Source organism: Lepidochelys kempii, chromosome 5 (assembly GCF_965140285.1).
Source record: "Lepidochelys kempii isolate rLepKem1 chromosome 5, rLepKem1.hap1, whole genome shotgun sequence".
In the NCBI taxonomy this organism is placed as follows: domain Eukaryota; kingdom Metazoa; phylum Chordata; order Testudines; family Cheloniidae; genus Lepidochelys; species Lepidochelys kempii.
Genome location: NC_136384.1, coordinates 57261151 through 57279081, shown reverse-complemented (window position 1 = coordinate 57279081; position 17931 = coordinate 57261151). Strand labels below are relative to the sequence as shown.

At 43.2% G+C, this 17931-nt stretch overlaps 1 protein-coding gene across 11 annotated transcripts in view; it reads left to right on the top strand.

The window, feature by feature from the left end:
• The first annotated feature begins 9930 nt into the window (after window positions 1–9930).
• MEF2C (myocyte enhancer factor 2C) overlaps window positions 9931–17931 on the top strand; it is a 143999-nt gene continuing 135998 nt past the window's right edge. For 7 of the 11 annotated variants that reach the window (XM_073344439.1, XM_073344452.1, XM_073344451.1 and 4 more), the window contains exon 1: window positions 16331–16963. The gene's annotated coding sequence lies outside the window, so the exon portion shown is untranslated. Of the gene's footprint in view, window positions 9985–12329; window positions 12429–16330; window positions 16964–17931 lie in introns of those variants that run through there. The other 4 variants (XM_073344448.2, XM_073344449.2, XM_073344443.2 and 1 more) reach the window with 3 other exon arrangements.

Genomic DNA, 17931 nt, shown 5'->3' with positions numbered 1-17931 from the left:
CTTGGCTGAGGCATCTCCCTGTGCTCGGCCTGCTGCCCAGGGTCCCCCTCGCACTCCCCAGCTGCTCACCCCACCCAGCTCCGGACTGCTCGAGCCGCAGCTCCACCACTCTGTCTCTGCACTGCTGCTGCTGCTGCTGCTCTGCCTCCAGCTCCCTGGGCTGCTTCTTTGGCCCCTTTGCCTCTGGTTGCTGCAGCTCTGCTCCCAGGACAGGTCTGCTCTGCAGGCTGCTTCTGTGACTCTGCTCCCAGCACTGACCTGCTTCCTGGGCTGCTTTTCTGGCCCCTCTGCCTCTGGTTGCTGCAGCTCCCCTCCGAGGGCAAGTCTATTCTCTCTGGGCTGCTTTTCTGGTCCCTCCGGATCTGGTACACCTCTGTTCTCCAGCTTACCTTGGGCCCCGGCTTTCTCCTTAGGTCGGTCCCATTCTGTCTGACCCAGGCAATGCCAGCTCACACGGAGCACGGGACCTCCCTGGCCTCCTGACTCCCTGATTAGCCTGCTCGCCCTGTCATTCAGGCTGACCTGGAGCATTGGCCTCTCCCCATTGTTCCTGGGGGCTGTCAGTCTCAGGGTCCTGATTCCCCATCGACCCTTCCCCCTTTTTAGTATTGGGAGCTAGCAACTAAAATACCCCCACTGAATGTTAGTGAGGGGGCAACAGTCCCCTTACACATAACTCTCACCAAAGTCAGTGGTTGTTTTGTAATCTTCGCTGTGGAACACATGCAAGTTATAATAGGTGTGCATCCTGCTTAAGGCAAAGAGACTCTTCCTACCTCTAGCGTGGCAACCACAAAAGAGCTCCGAATCCCTCACCTCTGTGAGGAGAAAACCTGGTCCTTAACCAAAACCCCTTTAATCCAGCAATACTCCTCACAGATCCCTTCACCGAATCAGAGCCCCTTCTCCCATCCATAGTCATTTGACCCCCTCCTCAATCTACCTTCAACCCAAACATGAATATCCAGCACCCAATAGATCCTCCCCATAGAACCACAGCCAACAAATCATACAGCTTCCTTCCACTCCAGTCGCTGTTCTCCATTCCTCACTCTTCCATCCCACTGATGGCTAAAAAGGTCAGCCAAGTGTTCCCCATAGATATTGAAGGACAAGGAACTGGCAAGCCATTGCTCTCTCAGCCCTTTGAAGATATTTAAAGGTAAAGCTGGAGCTTGGCTTGTTAGTGAGAGGGGAAACCCAGAGGGTTAGGCATAAAACTCGTCCAGAGATCATACTGTTTGGAGCATTGTGATAAATTTGAAGTTCATAATGAAACCCAAACTTTTGGGGCCAGCTCTTTAGCTGATGTAACTCAGTATAGCTCTATCAAAGTCAATGGTGCTACAGTGAGTCACACAAGCTAAGAATCTGACCTGTGGTTATTATTTATTATTATTATTATTATTATTACTATTATTATTATTATTTTATAGCACCCAAAAGGCTTCTACACGTTTCACACAAGAAACAGAAAAACATGGCCCCTGCCCCAAAGAGCTTCTAATCTACATTTTAGAGGAGACACAAGTTTGGGTGATTAATAGAGAGAGAGGCAAAGAGGGAAAGTCTTACAGAAGTACTCATGTAGTTGTTACTCAGTTTAGGAATGTATACATCTTGGTTGTTTTGTAAAGATCTGTTTGTTTTTAATAGCATAATGAAGATAAAGATAGAAGTTAGTGAATAGTAACTCACTTCTTGTGGTAATGGTGGAAAAAGTGAATTTTTAGGAAGAGTTTAAATGTGGTGAGGGTGATGTCTTGGTGGACCAGTTAATCTAGCAACTTTCAATTTATATTTAAAAGATTCATTTGAGATAAAGAACAAGAATCAAAGCCTTTTGTCACATGTTCCTCACTTAAGACACAATTTCAACAGTCTTCTTTATCAAAGCTGAATTTCCAAGGATTTCTATCATACTAGAGAACTGGTTTAGTTTTCTTTGATTGGCTTATAGAGACATTCACAATGTTGCATCTCAGACATTTCTGAAGGTCATATGTCATCTGCCCCGCTTTGTGTTTCCTTATGAAAGATTTTCAGACCTATAGCAAGATGTGGACCAAAACTCCGATGTGGAACCTTGAATCTGAACCCCTTCAAATTTCAGATAAGTCTGACTAGAATATCCAGATCCAAATTCACTCCAAGTTTTGGCTCGAAGCTGGATCCAAAATTTGAAGAGGCCTATTTTCAAGTTCCAGTTTTGATGCAACCAGATTCTCACAGGACAACTTGTTCCCATGAGATTTCCACTATTTGAGATGGAAAATATTTTCCATGACTATCTGATCTCATGATATTCCCATCACTATGGATCTCATGAGAACAAATTGTGAATTTTTGAACCAAAGAACTGAATCTGTTCTTGCCATAGTTTATACAGCAGCCACAGTCCAGCTTCAAGGGCAAAAAATTAACCTAAACCCATATCCAAACACAATCTCTTCTGCCTCTCTTTCCTTGTAATCTCAATTAGTACAACCTTTAAAAGGACCTCCACAGAAGAGTTATAATGAATGACAGCACAGCAGAGGCTTCATGAACGTTTTAACATATGTTAGCATAAGTAGCATGAGCACAACATCTGAAAGATACCTTATAGTGAAGTTGAATGTTGTGCTCATAGGGGTTACAGGCTCCTACGAACATATCTAACAGAGTTTTCAACTTTCAGAAGCCCTCTATAAAAAGGCTAAGGAAATGTCCATACCACCAAAAAAATTACCATATTCATTATGATTATTAGTAGTATTGTGAAGGCTAGATCCACAAAGGGGACTAAGACTCAACACTGTAGCACCTGCATTTAGTTGCCACATCACCCAATGGAATCCTAAGCCATGAGTTAGATATCCAGCCTCCCTATACAAGGCATGGGGAGAGTTAAGAGCCTAAGAAAGGGATTCAGAAAACCACGCACACTGAGTAGGGAGCCATACAATCTAGCCAATAAGAAATGCTGAGGAGGGGGTGGGGCCTAAACCTTCAAAGGGAGTTAGATGCTTAAGCCAGGTCAGCCCTTTCTCAAGAGAAAGGGGGATGGTGGTAGTGCTCTTTTCCCCAATAGCCCAGTGGTAAGAGTATTCTAACCCCTGAGCTACTGGGTAAAAGGGCAACACCACCACCTCCTCCATTGTTTTGTGCAGGGCTTGATCCTGTAGGTGTCCTCTCATGCAGCCTCTGAGCACCTCTACCAGATTAGGCCCTGCCAACAAGACAGGTAAGGGAATACCTAGTTTGTGAATCCCATTGTGGTTTACGCATCATCTGGGAAATGGGTGTCAGGACTTAAGCACCTTTGCACATGCACACTGGCAGAATGTCAGGCACCTGGGGGCCCTTTCACACCAGTCCAGTTCCTCTGTACCCTGTGTACACACTCAGTATATACACAAGACACTATACTCCACACCCTGTTTATAACCTGGTGAGTGTACACCCTTCTAAAATACCATTTCATTTACTCCAAATTTGATTCAAGCAAGTGGTGAGCAAATTGCAACAGATGCAAAGGGTCAGAGAAACATCCAAAAGTCTGGATGCTTATCTAAAGCATATCCTAAAGTTTGGTCTGGAAAACTCATGAGAACTGGGTTTCTCACAAAACCTCTGGTATTTCCTTTCTAGCTAGAAATACAGCAGCAGCAGCCTTTCTTGTGATACTTGGAATTTTCACTTGTAGCCAAAGCCAGGAAATATAATGGTCTTCAGAAATGGGGGAATAAGTTAACCAAGGTTTTTCTCACCTTAAAATGCATTCCATTTCTATTTGAAATTATGTTTGAACTGTGGCTAAGGTCTACCCAAAACAATCCCCTACATTTCTTGGCCCTCAGAAGTTTCATGGACCTCATTGTCTCCACAGTTGTGGAAGCTCCTCCTATCTGTAGTAGCTGCAGAATGGTTCATTAGGCATTTTCTGGCCACCTCAGGCTACATACTTCCCTAGTGTATCACCAGAAATGGCGATCAAGTGCTCGGAGTATCAAGGTATTAACAAGGAGACACTAACCGTTGGTTTTTCACCAAAAAACTCTTGAGTGTGAAGACAGTCAAACCATGGCCAACAACTTCATTTCAGGAAAAGAGAAGAGATGTTTAGCCTGATGAATAACCAAACCTTCCCAAAAAGAAATGGAGATCAAGGAGAAGAAAAAGGAGGGAGGAAGCTTCTGCCTCCCATATGTAAAGGGACCAGTAAGCCCCCTTACTAACATTCAGTGGGGGTGTTTTGGTTGGCTAGCTCCCAGTACTAAAAGGGGAAGGGTCTATGGGAAACCAGGACCCTAAGACTGATAGTCTCTAGGAACAATGGGGAGAGGCCAATGCTCCAAGTCAGCCTGAATGACAGGGCGAGCAGGCTAATCAGGGAGTCAGAGGCCAGGGAGGTCCCGTCCTCCATATGAGCTGGATTTGCCTGGGTCAGACAGAGTTGGGCCGAGCTAAGGAGAAAGCCAGGGCCCAAGCTAAGCTGTGCCAGATCCGGAGGGACCAGAAAAGCAGCCCAGAGAGAGCAGACCCTGTCCTGGGAGCAGAGCTGCAGCCACAAAGCCAGAGGCACAGCCCAAAGAGAGCAGACTTGCCCTCGGAGGAGAGCTGCAGCAACCAGAGCCAGAGGGGCCAGAAAAGCAGCCCAGGAAGCAGGTCAGTGCTGGGAGCAGAGTCACAGAAGCACCCTGCAGAGCAGACCTGTCCTGGGAGCAGAGCTGCAGCAACCAGCGGCAGAGGAGCCAAAGAAGCAGCCCAGGGAGCTGGAGGCAGAGCAGCAGCAGCAGCAGTGCAAAGACAGAGTGATGCAGCTGGGGCTGGAGCAGTCTGGAGCTGGGTGCGGTGAGCAGCTTGGGAGACCGAGGGGGACCCTGGACAGCAGGCCCAGCACAGGGAGACGCCTCAGCCAAGAGGCTCTGCAGGCCAGGCTTGGATCGTAACCCCGACAGGGCGGGGGCGATACTGGGAAGAAGGGTCCTACCACTTAGAGCCTGAGAGTGTGTGGCCACCATCAGAGCAAGTGTCCAACCCACAGCATCCCTGCAGCACAGCCAGGGCCTGAGAAGAAGGCCTGGGACTTACAAGGAATAGACTGTGAACTGCCCTGACATTCCAGAGACGCTGTTTGTGATGTTCCCTGCCACAGAGCAGGTTGATGTGTTTCCTTTAACCTTTCCCATTTTTCCTTATTCTTCTTAAAATTAATTGTTGATTAAATAACTTGCATTTGCTTTAACTTGTAAGTAATGGTCAGTGAGTCAGAGAAGTGCCCAATGCAGAGATAGTACCCCGGAGTGGGGACACCCTAGCCCCTGTCCTAAGTGACCACAGCAGGGTTGGGGGTCGAGCCCCCCAGGAATCCTGGGCCCAGCCTTGTTGGGGTTTACAAGGACTCTGCCAGACAGGAGAGTGGAAGGGGAATCCTCAAGGGCAGGAAGGCCACTGGGTAAAGGAAGTGGGAGCGAGGACTCAGATCCTTTCACTAGCCCACTTCACCAGGGTAGTGCAGAAGCCAGGAAAGTTCCCCACAATAGTGGGACTATTCCCCCACTTACACATACTGTAGCCAATTGCATGGGCTGCAGGAACCAAATGTGAGGAGTCATGTGGATCTGGAGCAGGATGATGTAGAGGGCAAGTTATTTTATATGAGAGTTCCTCCCCCTGTCAGCTGTGCAGCTTACTTCACAGGTGGCTGTTCTGTTGTTTGGCTCTCTTTGAGCCTTCTGCAGCAAACTGAACCTTCTCCTAGAAAGGCCAACCTGCTGTGAAGAAGCCTTGTCCTTCTGGAATTGGCATGATCCAGAAAGCTAGTTATTCTCTGCTGGGTCAAGCCTACAGGTTATGAAAGACACTGAAAAATAAATATGAAAATCATTTATATGACAGACATTTTGCAAAGAGTCTCTAAGCTATCCTCACTCTCCCTGTATTGTGGGGAAGGCAGGAGTCTAGCTAGCCTAGAGCAGACACACTGCTCTAGTTTATGCTGTTTTGTATGGGCCATAGAAAGCAGAAGTAGCCAGAGCACAGCACACACTGGCCACATGCCCTCTGACCTCCTGCCAACTCCCTTGCCAGTATGCTCCTTCCAGTCACCAACATGACCTCTGCACTGGTGACTAGGAGAAAGGGGCCAGTGCAGAAATGTTATGCCAGATATATGACACCTTCCAATGGAAGTATTTTACATGGGCTGTCTCTGAGAGCTTTCTATCCCCTCCATGCCATGCAGGGGTCAGATCTAGGGTGACCAGACAGCAAATGTGAAAAATCGGGACGGGGTGGGGGGCAATAGGAGCCTACATAAGAAAAAGACCCAAAAATCGGGACTGTCCCTATAAAATAGGGACTTGTGGTCACCCTAGTCAGATCACAACAGAGAACAGCGCTGCCTCCTTTTGTTAGTTAAAAAAACAGAACACAATAGCATGAGTTAAGGGCAGAATGCCAGACTTAGGTCTGAATCTCCTGCCTCTTGTTAATTTGTAAGATGAAACAAATTATTTACAGGGAGAACATAATGTATGTAGGTGGGTTATTGCTGTTTTTTTAATCTATTTATAAAATGCACTATTTATTTGAGAGATTGAAATTGTTTATTACTACACTACATATATTTTGTTAAAACTCTTGTTATTTAATAATAAGTTCATTGTATTTCTGATGTTCACTTAACCAAGTAGATTTTAGCAGTCATGAAACTGACAGACAGATTACAGTGTATCATGGATTTACTCGCTGCCAAATTTTTTGCTTTAAAAAATTGAATTATTTTTGAATTATATGAACACAAAAATAATTAGACTGGTGAATAATTTTTTTACTAATTCAAATGGACAAATCAGCTTTTAAAAAAAATATTTTGAAATATATATACCTTGTCCTGAGACATTAGTGATGTGTAAACAAATTGATTTCAAGTTTCTATTCTAGGCCAAGTTTTAACCTGCTTCCTTATCTTTTGCTAAAGAAAATCTATTCAACCTGAAATTTCAGGTATTTATACTTTTACGTCGCAGGAGATTTTTTGGTAGGAATTTAAGATTAACTACAGAAGCTGTCTGAGTTATGTTTCTGAGACAAAACTAGCAGATGTTTGCTTAAAGATTTTTAATTAAAGCCTAGGAACTTCAAAACTGTTCATATGTTTCTCCTCCATAGAAAATTAGAATAGAGGCACAGATGTACATTTTTGGAGTCCATAAATCTTAAGAAATAATTTTGTGATTTTAGGTTAAATTTTGCCCTCAGTTACTCCCATGCAAACCCAGTGACTTCAATGGTTGCCCTCTTTTTAAAAACAGACATAATAAACATTATAATGGGTGCAAAGGATAATGTGGATATTTAAATATGGTAGGGAGAGAAAGGGTCTGGTAGAGGAGATGGGGTCCTGGTGCTGGGAGAGCAGGGTTGGATGATCTTTGATGTAGGTACAGTATTATAAGAGTCTGAACTGCCATTTTAGGGCCTGATCTAAAACCCACTTAAGTCAATGTAAAGACTCCAACTGATTTGAATGGGCTTTCAATCAAGCCCCTGAGCCCCACAGAAATCCATGAAGATTTTGTATGGATGGTATGTCAACTCTGCAGCTTTCACAGATGATAATTCATACAGTGGCCCCAATTCAGCAAGGTATTAAAACACATGCCCCCTTGAAGTCAATGGGACTACACACATGCTTAAAATAAGGAAATTAAGTGTCTTCCTGAATTTGGTCCATAGACAAAAATGTTTTCTAACATTACACCTATAAAAGATCAAGAATCAGGTGGAGTTCACAAATTCTTCCAAGATCACAACAGGTTTAAAAGCTTTCCTGATCTCTGGTGTGTAAACTCCATTAGTGGAACCACCCCTGGGATAGGAAGCTTCAGTATTTGATTCTAATATTTTGTTCTGTTTCACTGAACAGCAAATATTGTTTTTTACATTTTACAATGATTTTAGCAAAGTCTAGGCTCTTTATCAAAGAAAACATTTATCTACAAATGTTTTCACATTTCACTGGTTTATTTATAAATACTCTTTGGGGGGAAAAAAGGTTAGAAAATATTAAAAGGGGGACAGCATCAACTTGGAGATCAGTTTCAGAATGTTTCCTGCTATAACAATGTGACACCTAAGATTACTATAAATGAAAGACGTTAGCAAAAAAAAAAATCCCTTTTTTTTCCAGTTTGTTCACTTTGTTTGTTCAGTGGCACACTTTGTGTATAGACATTTTCATTGTTTTGCCTGTACAGTCAGTTAGTCTATATCTGTTGCAAAGACCCTTGAAAACATCAATAAGGGAGAAGCAAGACCTATCTATGGGGGGAGGGGAGAACTTTTGAAAGTCTGGAAAATAAGAGATGCCATAAACAACCCTACCACTGCTCCCTCTCTCTATCCCATAGAGAAACACACTCAATATATCTTTACATATATTTATAAATATGAGCAACATACCCCTGCTACAACAACCCATAAAAATTACATTCTTACAACACAGGAACCACACACCTATAGTCAAATTCCCCTTTGCAGAATAAGCCATCTCCCACATTATATCTCAGACACACTAGCTACATCAAACAACTTTACCAACTCTCTTCCCCATCAACAATATAGTTTTCTATTACAAATTTACATATTTCCCTCAACCACTCATGACTATCTCCCATTCCATTAAATGTGCTATATAGAGAACTATACCTATTCTTCCTCCCAGTGTGGTCTAAGACATGAACACTCACATGCAAATAGATTTCCACTATAAACCTATTTATACTGTACAAATACTAGTTGTAGCCACCAAGGACAGAGAGGCAGACAAAAAATGTAAAGTGCTTGACAGGTTTAGCACAGGAGCCATATCTCTGTCACGTGGGTTCATGCACAGCACAGCTCAGCTCACTAGGTAGTGGAGTCCGGAGCAGAGTTAAGGTTGCTGATGGATTTTCAAGACTTTCACAGATGCAACCCTGAGTTAGAATTTCCTGTCATTCGCATCTCTCTCTCTTTCTGTTATTTTAAATAACAACAAAGTTGTAATAAAAGTTTTTTAGCCCAAATAATTGACGCAGCTCTACAATCACCACTGTTTGGGGGGAGGGGGAGGTGTCTGGGAATATTTCAGTAGCCAGTGATTTGCCCAGCTCAGTTATAATAAACTCCTGAAACAAGTGACATCTAATGTAAATGCTGAGAAACTCCTGAAGCAAAAGAAGGGGTGTTATCACATTTATTCTTCTGAGTTTGCACCTAGCAAACAATGCAAATATAATTCCACGAAGATTCAAGATACTGCCAAAAACAAACAAACAAACAAAAATAACCTCACACCCTTATCAGTCTGAATCCACTACCACAGCCAACCAGATCAGTATTCTGTTTTTAAAGCATATGTGTGCTTTCAAAAACCCCCAAATCCTGCTCGTTTGCATGAGCGCTGCAGCTGCTCTGCAAACAGAAAGAGGGATGGATCTCCGCCTTGGGCAGGACTCACCGACTGCAGCAAACCTCTTTGCACGGTGAGATGTAAGTGGGTAGGTGGGATCCATGCTGGTATGGTTTAATGGCGCGTTTTAAAAATGCACAGCTTATCCCTCCCCCCCCCCCCCCCATCCACCTTTCCAAATGATCCCCGTGGAGGAAGAGCAGGGGACTTAGCAGCACTCTCTTGCCAGCAGCCCCTGCTGAGCCTGCTCCAGCCGAGGCGCACACGGCGCGTGCGGATGGGACTGGGAGCCGCGGCAGTAGAGGACCTGGGAGCGCTGATGGCTCCGCTATGATGACAGGCAGCCCCCACGTGTTCCTGCTCCTTCCCTCCCGCCCAAGCCCTGCGGGACCCTGAGTCCAGACGGGCGAACCAGGGGCAGTGGCGGGGGGAGCAGGAGGCGAGGAAGACTGGGCAGTGGTGCCTAGTCTGGCTGACTGACTGATAACGCAGGGCATAGAGCGCACTGTGTGACTCTTGGGCATCCAGACGGTGTCCGGCATGTAAGTGCATTTCTGCTTTATTTTGGTCCTCCTTAATGCGCCTCTCCTCTGCCTCCTCCGGGCTTTTCTAGTCGGAGAGGGGCAGGGAAAGAAGTCATGGTTACTATGCTGTCCCAGAGCAAACAAATTCTGCAACCCACTTCCACCCCCGCACTGTGAGTGACAACCCCCCCCCCCCGGCCCATTTCAGTGCGCACACAAAAAGCCCTTCCCTCCCTCTCACCCTGCGCCACGCCACTCTCCCTCCAGTGCGCGCGCACACATACACACGCGCCGCCCGTCCCTGCCCCAGGGCGCGCACACACGTGGCATTCTTACCGCCTTCCGGAAGCTCACATCCATAAAGCCGGGCTCGCCTCGACAGCGCGCGCACGCGGGTCCTCCACAGGGTGCACGCACCGCATCGCTCCCCTATTGCGCGCGCGCGCGCATACCCACAGGCACATCGCCGGCTCTCCACAACCTATCCATGAGACAGATGATGCTCTTCTGTCTCTCAGCTCAGAGACACACAGCGCGTAGGACCTCGTCCTCCTCCTCTGCTACCCACTTCTTCCACCCTCCTTTCACTCCAAACGCGTAGGTCACACTCCTTGTACTCCTCCCGCTCCATCATGCCTTCCACGGGTACACCCAACAGCACTCTCTCCCAACATCCAGGACACATTAACCACCCCCCCCGGGGGCCCATACACCCGAAATCTGCCTCTCGCCTCCTAATGTGTGTATGTGCACACACCCACACCACCTTCCATGTTCACGGGTGACACTTGCTGCCCTGTCTTCAGTGCGCACGCACCTTTGTCCCTCTCTTCCCAGTTCATGTCCACGAGTGACATCCCCTGTGCACACCCAAGACCTATTGCCCTAGTGCACACAAACGGCGTTTGTCCCTCCCCTCTCTTTCTCCTAAGCACACACTGTGCACACACACCCGCTCGTTGAACTGTGAGTTACAAATCCGAGAGGAGGGAGAGATCTTGGAGCTGAGCCCCGGTGCCGGGTGTAGTGTCAAAAGCCGCTACGGACACATTTTGCTACCAGTACCAACGCGTAACACGTGTTGGCTGTTCTTTTTCTGACACTACACCGGCAGCAGCCTGAAGCGGGAGGAGAGGAGGGGAAATCAAACGGGTACTGCGCGGCTGTTGCTTTACTGTACTTTTGATTGGTCTGTAATGTGTGCAGTGTCAGCGGATTGAGTGGCCATAAGAATCATCTGCTGGGGTTTGGGCTGTTTTGACTCAAAAGCAGTCCTTGGCTGTGGGCTTGTAGATGTTTGGCAAAGGCTGGCCAGAGTCCCAAGTTCCTGAGAGGCTCAGAAGTATCTCCCCCCTTCCCCCCCCCTTATTGCCCCTCTTTGGAATCTAGCCCACCCCTAGTATAAAAAGTTTAAAGAAAGGGACCCACACTGTAGTTGGGAGGTGAAACCAGGCATACTGTGCCTGTGAGGGGGATTTTGCAGGACCAATCTTGTGTAAATCTGAGTGTTTTGTGAATGACCTCAAGAGATACACTAACTTCCTGGTTATGAACAATAATAAGCTTCTCCTAAAACTCAAACACTGTCTTGTGCAGTAATTCTCAAGCCATTTCAAATATGCAAATAAAAATGAATTTTTTTAAAGTAGGCAAGATATTATCAGGAAACTATCAGATAAGAAATGGTCCAAATGATTCAAATAGTCTACAGCTATAAACCTGGCCATTTACTCGATTACTTTGCTGGGGGACACATTACAGTTTGGGTGTACAGAAGGCCGGACAGACAATACAAGAAGAAAAGTGTTCTGATTACAGGCAGTTTTGCAATCTAGAAGGTAGGCCTTTATGGAACCTTCCTCAGATGGTTGTTGTTGTGTAAAAAACAATAGTTCTTAAAAGAAGAAAATACATTGATGAATACACTTTGCCATAAAATTCCAGTATCTGACACAATAATTTTAATTGTTACATCTGTACAGTATACCTTTTCATTAAGCAGTGAGTGAACTGTTTAAAAAAAACAGTTAATGCAACCATAAATGTATTATTTTATATAATACCTACTTGGAAGATTATTACAATCTGCAATCAATAGTTTTATTACCATTCACAATTTTATTGATATTTCAGCATCCCCAAAGTAGGATTCAGATGGATTTTACTGCAGTTGTTTAATACATAAAGGTATTTGATCATATATAGTTAAAAGTGATATGATCGTGAGATGTAAGTTCAGAACAATAAAGCCTCAGTTTTTTTCAGAAGCTGTTTCTTTCATACATCTCTTTAAATGTATTTGCATCACTACCACAGACCTACATTTTAATAATATGCTACTTTTGTGCTTTTAAATATCTAAGGTGCCGAATAAGAATTGTAAACTGTGAAGTAACTACTATGGAACAGATTAAGTAAAGCATTGGAGGCGGATGATTTTGACAATAAAGAGGGTGTATATGGTGAGTGTTTAATATTTATTGTATTTAATATTATTAAGTAGTATTTATAATTTCAAATTTTAGGCTCAGAGCAAAGCCTTGACAGCAAACTCTTCTGTATTGTGTACTTACAGGTATACCATTGACAAAGGCTTTCTGTAATAATTGCTTGCTGTGCATTACACCATTTTAGTAATGGCATACCATTTTATTTAAAGTTCGTGTCTCAGCCATGCCTTGTGAATATCTTTTATAATTAATTCATTTGACAAGAAATTATATACATTCCAGTTCTTTTCTTGGTTTATAAAATATTTAAATTCTGCTCCTGCAATCCATATCCTATTATCTTTGAGATTTTCCGAATGTATACATTATGTTCAATTATAAAGGCATATGAATTGAAGGAATATTCTGAATGACTGCAGAACAAATACAGTACTGTTGAATAATCTTGTGGGGTAGATTAATCTATAGCCTTGATTCCTCTCAGGGTGGGTTGCTGTGGCAACCGCCCCAGCTCACTTTAAAATAATTTTTTAAAGCTCACTTCAAAAGCTACCCCCAGCATGGGCCAAGTTAAAAAGCAGACAGACATAGGAAGAAGTGCTTTAGTACACTACTGTTATGAGATAGAGAGGTGGTTATAAGAGCAAGAGGTGGAGTTGGGTGTGGCAGAACTCTGCACAGAAAATAGAAACTATACCACCCCAGGGTTAGGATGCAAAGTCTGTGGATCATTTTGCCCTAATCTCAGTCTTCTTCTGTTAAAATGTCACTTAATGATGTAAATTGGTAGCCTCATTTCTTTTAAGAAAATTAAAAATGGACTTTACTAAGACCCTTTATAGGGGTGCTCACTAAGATAACCATGAGATAATCACACTCTAAGGAAAAGAGACACTTGGCTGTATCTCATTCTAATAAGGCTTTGGGGATCTGAACTTCTAATGATCCCACCTCATGTTATGCTTTATTGTTTAATTCAGATATGGCAGGTGGTGCAGTTGGAAAAAGGTGCAACGTTTTTCATAGTACAGGTTGTCAACAGGCCTATGAATGACCAGTTTACAACAGGAACTATAGCTTAGATTAGACTATTTTGGAAGAAGTCCAATGGGGATTCTCCCCAAAAATATTTGCTATTTATGATGCATGTTTTTAAAACTTGGTGCAGATAACAAAGCAAAGATTTTTTGTTGTTTAAAATTATTCCACATTCTAAAATTAACCCTACCAGGTAGAAAGCTTCTGCACATATGTCAAAAGATATTGCATATTTGTGCACTAATACATGCTTTATTGAATCCTCAGATTGATGAGGAAGCATGCCCTCTACTGTAGATCTGTCCAGCTGTCTATTTTTCCGCTTAATGTTTGAACTCTGGTTTAAGATGGAGGTGTCCTCTACCTTGTTTTGGTGAATTGTGCTCTGACAAAAACCTGGCACAGTTTACAGATACTCTAATATATGAAGGTCACAACTATTTAAAGATTAGGCCCTCAGAGCCTAAAAATGTGGAAGGCATAGTAGACATATTAAGCAGCTGTACATATTACTTTGTTGTGGTAATTGCTATCTGATTTCTTGATGTTGAATTGAGGTACCATCCGAGCTTTACCCTGCCAACTGAAGGGTCTGCTCGAGCAACTAGACAAAAGCCTGAAAGATGCATTTAGCTTGCACAAAATGCAGCAGATTACCGCCATTTTCATCTACAGCACAAAGGTGTGAGCCTGGAAACTAGATGTCCCAACGCATAATGAAAACTAGATGTCCCAAAGCATTTTTTTTAAACTAAGAAAATATTAGTGGTATTGCTGTGGGAAAGACTGGTGCTATATTGACGCTTGGGAGAATGAAACTCTAGCTACAGAACAGGCACAGCAGGGGTAGGATCAGCGTGCCTCACTCCAAACCTGGTGAGACCACTAGGGCTGAAAGAGTAGTTCAGACTTCATGTTCTCCCAGGTTTTGGCCCCTCTGCTGAAACTGCTAACCTGTGTGCCAACTACTGTCATTTATTATATGTCTGTATGGTGCCTACCTGGCTGAGGCCTCTAGATGCTACTGCAGTATAAATGTTTATGTTTATTTATTATTAATTATGAGAATTGTTGTTGTGTTTTATGGGATGTGGATATCTGTCCAGTAAGAATTGGCTGCCCACTATTATCAAATCTGATCATGATGGAGTAGAGGGTTATGGGACTTGTAGTGAGTTAAGGCACCACCTAATTATCAAAACTGAGAACAGTCATGGGCAATGTTTTATAACTCCATCAGTTTCCTTCAGATCTGGTCATGCTTTGAGCATTCCTGCTTTAGAATATACAATAAAGTAAGCAGATATTTATTAATTACCTACACTGAAATTTTAGAAGTCAGTCAATGGCCCAGTGGGATATTTACATGCAAAAAATGTGTAGGATTAGGCCCTTGAAATAAAAATAAAGTAAACCAAAATAAATCTCACTGTTGTTTTATTCACTGCTTTGATTTTATATATATTCCTCAGGTTTCCTTTACTCCTGTCTGTTATGGCTTATACCTTTATAAAGTCTCCTGTTGCTCTCAAAGCATTATAGAAGCTGGCTATCTACATAAAAGTTAAAACAAGAATCAGCAAAATAGTTTTACTCACAAATTTTTAAATATGCTTAATTTTGACTTTAATTTGTATACAGAAGAGTCTTTTCAATACTGGTTGTAAAGGTAAATGAGCATATGAAGAAGGTTCTGTCCTATTATATAGTGTGTTGGAAATACTACATTTCTGTGGAAAAGTCTGCAGAAAGACCATCTCATGCAGTAGGGTCTGATTTGGACTTGTGCAATGAGGCAAACAGTACTTTATCTAACCAGCAACCCTGTTCCCTGAGGGAGTCTGTATATTTGCATTCCCCCAAACGTTAGCATCACGATCGTTTCTCTCCTAGCCCCGTGTCTGCTTCCTGTACAGCTGAAGCAGCCCAGGGTAAGTGAAGTCACCAGCAATTGGATACGGAAGTCTAATGCTTTTGGGAAGTTGGGTTGGTTTACAGACCGAAGGCTCCGAAGGAAGAGGCCAATAAAGGTGCAGGGAGACAGGGTAGGAAATGTCATGCGGGCTAAAAATACACACGCCTGCTGCACAGATATGTTTGGATATGTTTCGAAACCGATTAAAAAGTTGCTGGCCTGACAGCCCCCAGTTGCTGGGCTGATGATGCTAGTGGATCTTCTCTGCCGCTTGCATTTCAGCGCCCCTTTCAGTTTATTCTCCTTTAATAATTGCCGGCACACTCTATTTCAGTTGGGTACCTATCTCCGCTTTCTTGTACATAGACATTGGAATGTATTGATGCCCAGATATTTTCCTGCCGAACACATATGGGGACGATCACGGGCATATTAGGGTAGCAGCATTTAAAATATAGTTGTAAACCCCTTTCCCCCCTAACTCCTCGCATTCAGACAGCGATTGTTTTGTGTAAGTGTTGCCACTGAAGGACATTGGGCGCCCTTTATTAGCCGCAATTCCAGTGTGCGCAGCATTTGCCGTGGCTGTTTCTGAGCTGGCCCAGAGTGTCTCTCTCCCAGATCCTGCAGTGGTCTTGTGTCCTATTGCTGCTGTAACGCACCAGAAAGGGGGAGGCGGGGGGGGGGACATGCACCCGCTTGCCGTGTTTTCTTAATTTTGTATTATAAAGCATTGTCATTAGGTTTGCCTGTGGCATATGCCATTACCCCCACCGCAAAACTAAAATTAGCAAAATGTCAGGAATGGAGAGATTGATTCACCCAAGATGCAATTATCATTTAAAAAGTGCTTGATTGAGGTGCTGATGTTCGGTGATTTATTCTGCATACCATATACATAATTAAAGTAGTGTAGTGGAGTAATTTATCAATCTAGTTTAGACTAGAGGGGCAAGGAAAGGAGCTGCTGCCGCTCTATGTTTGTTTTATTAAAACGCTTTCGGGATCTGATCCCGCCCTCTTTTTGCAAGAGTGAAACTGATTATTTCTCCAGCTCGGGAGGAGAGAGTCATTCGTTTGGGATTGTGGGAGAGACAGCGAGAGAGAGACAGAGAGAAGGGAGGAAGGGGGAGAAACGCAGAAAAGGACACCTCATCAAGCGTGTAGTTTTGAATCCCTTCCTTGCCTCTTCCTTTCCCCCCTCCGCGATGTTACAAAGGCTGTGAGCTGCTCTCTTTTTCCCATTTGCCTTCTGTCACTTCCTTCCTGGACGCTTTCAGGACGAGTCCGGTTACTTTTAATCTAGCCAGCAGCACAGCCACTTTCTCCTCCTCCACGCTGTGCACTCACACACACACACACACACAGATACACACACACACACACACACACACACCCTAGACATCTTCTGGCTGCTATTGGATTGACTTTGAGGCTTGTGTGTGGTTCAAGGAGGCTGCATGTTGAATCAGGTGGTGAACACTTAAAAGGCTGGAAGAAGTAAAGGGTTTTTTTTGTTGTTTTTTTTTATTTTTTTTTTCCTAAGAAAGGAAAATATCTCAAGGACTAGTCTACTCATCTAAATGTTTGCAATGTAAGTACATATGAAATTCAGAATGGAAATAAAATAGAGTGGGGATTGTATATGAGCCCCATATACATATCCTCTTGCATTTTTAAGAATGTATGTGTACTGGGATTGAGGTTAGTTGTATACTTTTAAATATATGATTCCACTATCGATTGCCTTAAAGTAACTTTTTAGTCAAGCAACTTAGTTAAATCACCAGCTATTCAAATTACTCATCCCCTTCAGTCTCTTGAGTGTTTAAAGTTTCATGAAGTTAGTTCGCGTTGTTAGTGTGCTTGATATCGTGAAGTGTGTGCAGTTTGGTTTTAATATTTCATCAAATGCTATGACCTTGTAGTACTTGCCCCCGGATTTATCGAACAGTTCACTGAAGAAAGTCTGGCATGGGAGCAAAACACTCTTAAACGTCATATGCCACTGCTCTTTTCAATTCTTGCATTCAGTTTTAGATAAAGCATGCCTGTAAGTGCATACCTTTTTGCATCTCCTTTTTTCACACTTACGTTTGAGATGCAGAGGCAGCTTGCATTATGGCATTTGGTATTTATTTCTGTTAGAATGCAAGTTCTGGTATTCGCATAATACTTGAATTAATCTTTATATTAAGAGTGAGTAAGGTTAGATCTCCTTTACAAAACTAGCTATTTTTTACTTCTGATTAAAGTTACTTAAGGTCTAAGATAAAGTTTGGTGTAAAGGGGGAATTTAGAGAGACTGTTGGTGCATTATGGAACTGGAATACTTATATTTTCTAGATAATTTAGTATGGTGTTCTGTCATCTTGGAAAACTGAACAAGAATAAAACTATATTACTAATTCTTTTACTCCAAAAGTACATGAAAAGGGTAAATAGCACAGGGCAAAACTTTATATCTGAATAATTTCTGTCACTTCAGGGCCCTGTGATTATATGTTTTTAAAGAAAGTTTTTATTCTCATTGGTTGTATGTGGTGGTTATGATTAGGAAAT